Source organism: Toxorhynchites rutilus, chromosome 1, assembly GCF_029784135.1.
Source record: "Toxorhynchites rutilus septentrionalis strain SRP chromosome 1, ASM2978413v1, whole genome shotgun sequence".
Taxonomy (NCBI): Eukaryota; Metazoa; Arthropoda; class Insecta; order Diptera; family Culicidae; genus Toxorhynchites; species Toxorhynchites rutilus.
In genome coordinates this window covers 104,035,824-104,041,964 of record NC_073744.1, presented here as the reverse complement: position 1 = coordinate 104,041,964, position 6,141 = coordinate 104,035,824, and positions in this window count along the sequence as shown.

The window sequence follows — 6,141 nt, the reverse complement described above, 5'->3', positions numbered from 1 at the left end:
GGCAGTTGTTCTGAGCTTATTGATAGTTGGGGACTTTCCTGATTATTCAATTTTCACCAATTCTTAAATTGTTTCCAGATTGAAAGTACAGTAATTTACAATTAGTTCGACATTTAGCTAATTGGACGGACATGTAATGCGACTTATTTAGTTGGACATTTTTGTAAACATAGAGATCCAAATTATGACCCCACATTGAAAGTCGACACTGTACCACTGTCATCGCAAATGTTCAATTACAGGTTAAAATCGCCTCCAATGCGACACTGAGTGGCGCTTCGGCACGTCGCATTGAATGTAATTTACTGTACAACATGTCACAAAGCTGGATGGGAAGAAATTTTCCAACTGTGAAAGCTGTGGCGAGTGGCAACAAATCGCTAAACAGGAAGGTTTAGCCGAACAAGATGGGGATATCGAGTGATAACAAAACAATAAACTCTTTAGATTGAAGATAATTTTGTGATCCTGAAAAGGACCCTTTTTAGCCTGCATGTGAATCCAACGAGCGAACAAATCGTGATTTTTTTTTTATCCAAAATATATATTTTATTAAGGCTCATATGGCGTCAGCCTAACGGGGCCGGGAGTTCAATATTTTGACAATGTTTGCTTAGACTATGTTAGTAATATGTAACCGATTACTCGCGGTTGACTCGAGGTTAGTATTACAAGTGTTCTCATAATTGGTATGTCGCAGTCTTCGATGCTCTGTACGTGTGCCCGACACGGGATACTTCCTATTGGGATGCAGCTGACCATTAATCAGCAATGAAATTAAATACAGTTTGAATAGATAATGAAATATAGTGGTTTTGAATTTAATGGTATATAGTAGAGCTGAAAAATGGAGAGGTTTATTTAATGAATTTATCCTCCTTGGTGAGTGTGGCTGTAGGAATAGGAAGTTGATTAAAGTATAATGTAATGGATAGAAGATAGATGTGGGTATGGAAGTATATATTATATTATTTGTTATTTATTATTGTTGAATGCGTGTATATACATGTATGAATTCCTTCCTTCCGACCCGTACATACATGTGTATACACACATAAACACGCATACATGACTGTGAAGTGGCGAACTTTAATAAGCAATTTCCAAGGTATTTAGTATTTCGATTTAGATTTTACCAAAGAAGTCGGTTTCTTTCAGAAACGCAATTAAATTGGTTTCTTGGGTCTCGTCTCTACTGAGGATATCTCGGAGACTCTGACCTATGTTGTGTCGGACTCGAGCATCTTTGGTATGTTGACATTCAAGTAAAAGATGGCTAACGGAAACCGGAGCTTCGTTGCAAGCACATTGGGGTTTTTCGGCTCTGCAGAACAAGTGTGAGTGGGTGAAGTTAGTGTGCCCAATTCGAAGACGGGTAAGGACTTGCCTTTCCCTGCTATTGAGACGGTCCTCCCAAGGGAGAGTAGAATTTTTAATTTTATGAAGATGAGTGGGACGGCTGTTTATCCAACCTATGTCCCAACTTTCACGGACTTGCTGTTTTACCCAGCGGACAATGTCAGATGGAGGACAGGGCATGTCTGGGGGTTCTATTTTGCTGCCCTTGCCGGCCAGTATGTCGGCGGCTGTGTTTCCGCGTATTCCTGAATGACCAGGAACCCAGCAGAAGGAGATGTTTTTATTTGAAGCAGCCTCTTCTGTTTGCTTAATCCATGGGTGTTTGCTGTTTCCACTTAGAAGATCGTGGAGACAGCTAGCTGAGTCGGAAAATATTGTGGTAGGAAGAAAATCATGGGTGCATTCTTGGGTAGCTATTAAAAGGGCGAAAGCTTCCGCACTGAAGATGGAGCATTGCGGTGGAAGAGAAAAGCTACCTATGTATCTACTCTCAAAAAATCCACATCCAACTCCATCGGCATTGACTGAACCATCTGTGTATACCTGGTGATTAATTTGAAAATTGGATGCAACGAGGTTATTGAAGCAGGCTTTGACTTTTGGAGAAGGGTCTCCCGCCCGAACTGCCTTGAGAAGTTCAAGGTTGATGTTCGGCGGTTTGACATTCCAATTTCTTCCCGTCGCAGATGAACGTTCACATATATCGGGAAGATCTTTGTTCGTGAGATTTTTGAACCATGTTTTAGCTCTATGTATTAATGGGACATTGTGGTCGCTTTCGGGGAGTGACAAGTGACGGATGGCTTTATTGGTGATGGCTTTTGTTTCCAGGTGGGTGAAGGGAAGTTGCCCACTTTCTGCCATTACAGCAAGAGTAGGACTGGAGGGAAAAGCGCCAATTGCGAGCCTAATTGCTTTATTGTAAATTGGTTGAATGGTGTTTAACACCCTGTCCCCTCCACGGCTGAAGGTGCCTATTCCGTAAAGGATTTGTGGGACCAACCAAACATTTACAACATTTAGCAGCGTCTTTCTATGATCAGAGGCTAGGTTGCCTGCGATAGCCTTGATGATGTTCAGTTTCTTTCTGGTGGCTATTTTGGTCTTTTGGGAATGTGATAGGAAGTTGAGTTTCTTGTCGAAAATAACCCCTAGTATTTTCAATGTCCTCATTGTAGGGATCGGGATTTTGTTGAGCTGAAGATAGGTTCTCCTTCTGAGAGCTTTTCCGATATGTATGTGTTTGGATTTCTCTGGGGAAATTTTAAAACCTGTTTTTAGAGCCCAGTTTTGGATGGAGTTTAAGGTTTTTTGAAGCCTCTTTCTCTGAATTAAGCCGAAGCAGCTCGTAGAGATAAGAGTGATGTCATCTGCATAGACTATGATCTTTATATGGTCCGGGATAATCTCGAATAGAGATTGCATGGCAATGTTGAAGAGGGTTGGTGAAAGTGCTGAGCCTTGTGGGAAGCCGTTTTCTGGGATTTTTAGAGAAGATTGGTGGTTGTTAATAACGGTTTTGAAAGACCGGTTTTCTAGAAAACTTTTAATGAAGAGACCTAATCTCCCACGAATCCCCCAGTCGAAAAGGCTTTTCAGCACTGGGTACCTCCATGCCCGATCGAAGGCCTTGGATAAATCCAGGGAAACAATATCAATGTGGTGTAATTTTTCAGTTGCGTCGTCTAGGATTTTTTCGATTGCTACAAGGCAATCTTTTGTACCTTTTCCCGCACGGAAGGCGAATTGTCTGGGATCAATCAGCTTATTTAACTCTAGAAAAGTCGTTAAGCGTCGATTGATCATTTTTTCCGAGACTTTCCCAACACAACTTAGGAGAGTGATGGGGCGGAAATTGTCAAGAAGATGATTGTTCATGTCTGGTTTCGGGATACAGATCATTAAACCCTCTTTCCAGCAACTGGGGAGGGTTCCACTGTCCCAGACTTTGTTGAGGAGCTTCAGAAGTGCTTTTTTCCCGAGATGGGGTAGATTCTTAAGCATAGGGTAGCTGATGTCATCAGGTCCTGTGGATCTTTGTTTGACTTTGTTCAGTACCCAATCGAGCTCTTTGAGGGAGAGGTTTTTGTTGAAGTTAAATTCCACATCGGTATGAAAATCGATGGGAATTCTTTCGCATTCCGTTTTGTGGGTTAGAAAGGTTTGGTCGTAGTTTTGATTGGAGGAGGCGGAAGCAAAGAAATCTCCAAACGCCTCGGCGATGATTTTCCGGTCATTGGTGTATTGACCGTTAATTAGAAGATTATATTCTTTGCTTCTTTTCTTTCCATGAAGCCTGCCAATCTTACTCCATAACTCCTTTGTTGACGCTTTGGGATTAATTTCGCTGACGAATTTAACCCAACTGTTGTGCTTGGCTGTGTTGATAGCAGTCTTAGCTTCTTTGCGAGCCCTTTGGAACTCTGTAAGCAGAGTGGGTCTCAGTGGGCTGTCCGGATGGGCCTTTCTTAATTTGCGTAGGGCCTTACGTCGACCTTTGATCGCTGCCTTCAGCTCAGGCAACCACCATGGGACACATTTCCTGCCAGGGATGCCACTGGTTCTGGGGATGTGCACCATTGCAACTTCTAGGACAACTTTGGAGAATTCCTCGGCTGTCCAATCTTGTTTAGCGGAGAGGCGGTTTTCAATGTCAAACTGATAGCCAGCCCAGTCAGCGTATTCAAATTTCCATCTTGGCCTTGTTGAAAACTCTGGAGAAGTTTGGCCGAATGAAGTGAAGATTGGAAAATGATCGCTTCCGCAAGTATCATCGTGGATGTTCCAAGAAAGTTTTGAAGAGAGTTTGTCTGATACTATAGTGAGATCGATGGCTGAAGTTGTACCAGAATAATGGATTCTGGTGTGTTGGCCGTTGTTAAGAAGGAGAAGAGAATGGTCGGATATGAAATCCTCAATGATGGATCCTTTTCGATCGAGGTATGCACCTCCCCAGGCGTATGAGTGGGCGTTGAAATCACCCATAAGCATGATTGGGGCGGGAAGTTGGGCGAACAGATGGTCCAGTTGTCCGCGTAGAGTGTTCGGATCGGAATCATTAGTGATGTAGATGCTAACAACGGTGATTGGAAAGGGATGTTTAATGCGCACTACCACTGCCTGAAGGTCAGTGGTAATGGGAAGAAGATCATGTGGAGTGCCATCCTTGATTGCGATTGCAACTCCCTGTTTTGAGGGGTTGGGACCCTCTTTGAAATATGTGATGTATTTTGAGATGAAGTGTTTATTGAAATTGTTTGGAGTCATAGTTTCTTGAAGGGCTATGACTGTGGGATTAGAGTTCGAAATAAGCATTTTCAATTCTAGAATATTTCGTCGGATACTTCTGATGTTCCATTGTATCCCGAATTTCTGTGTTGGAGTGAATGTGTTGGTGTTTTTAACTCTAATTCCTAAGTCTTAATTGTGTGAGTGTTTGAACTATTCAAAGAGAATTAGTTCGATGGTCCTTTACCCTTGGAAAGAGAAGCTTTCTTTAAGGTATTGGTGTTGTTTTTGTTTGGTGTAGAAGTCTTTGGAGTGTTTGTTGTGTTTGTGTTGTTTTTTGTTGAATGTGCGTTGCTGTTGTTGTTATTGTTGTTTTTTGTTTGATGTGTGTTGTTGTTGTTGTTGTTTTCTGTTGGGGTTGTATTGTTATTTGTTGTTGGTGTCTGTCTTTGTTCATTCTTAGTTCTTTTCTTGTCCTTGTTTGTTTGGGTCTCATCTTCAGATTTTTTATCTGACTCTGAGGATGATCCTTTAGTTATTTTTCTTTTGTTTTTGTTTTTGTTTGGAACATCAGACGTATCCATAGAGACAACTGATTCGTTTTCAGATTCAGTTGATGAACTACCAGTTGTTGAATCTGTCATGGTTGTATCGAATGTGGTGTCGATTGGGGGGGTGCTTTCGCGACTAGAAGCGGCCGAAACGGCCGAGGCGCAGCTGCATTTGCACTTGCAGCCAGCTACTGGTTCCCGAATGTTGAGCCTGTTTTGCAAGACGCTCGAATAAGTTGGACCATTTTGGGTGTTGGAAATGATTTTTGCTTCTTTGTAAGAGATACCACGATCGATTCTTATTTTTGTGATTTCATTTTCTTTTAGCCATACGGGGCACTTCCTGCTGGAAGAGGAGTGGTTCCCTTGACAATTAATGCATAGTGCTGGTGTATTACACAATTTAAAATCAAAATCTTTGGGGTGCTCTTTGCTGCAATTTCTGCAAAGCGGATTCTCACGCTTGCATCTTTTGCTGGTGTGTCCGAAGTTGAAACATTTGAAGCACTGCATTGGATTCGGATAGTAATTCCGAGTCCCAGCGCGAATGAAACCGAAATAAATGAATTCGGGAACAACGGTTCCACGAAGCGTTATGATTAGTGTAGCTGTGGGGATAATTTCTTCTCCTTCCTTTCTGGTGATTCGCTTGACATCGATCACTTTCTGATCGGAAAGCTCTTTCAGCAATTCGGTTTCGGTGATATTAATCACGTCTCTGCATGTAACCACGCATTTGCGTTGGTTTAGGGGGTGGAAAATAATCTCTACAGGTGTGTTGTCAATAAGTTTGTTAATTTGGAGAAGCTTACCTACTGATTCCTCGTCCCTGGTGGTAAGTATATATTGAAGGTTCTTTTTTTCGTCTCTCTGTGGTTTGGCACTGTTGAATTTATTGAAGATTTTGATTGCCGACGTTATAGTCTCGCTGACTACGAAGGGGTTGGATGGGAGAGCCTTGTCTCCTGTAGCCCTCAAGAGCAGTATCTGCAGGTTGCCATTC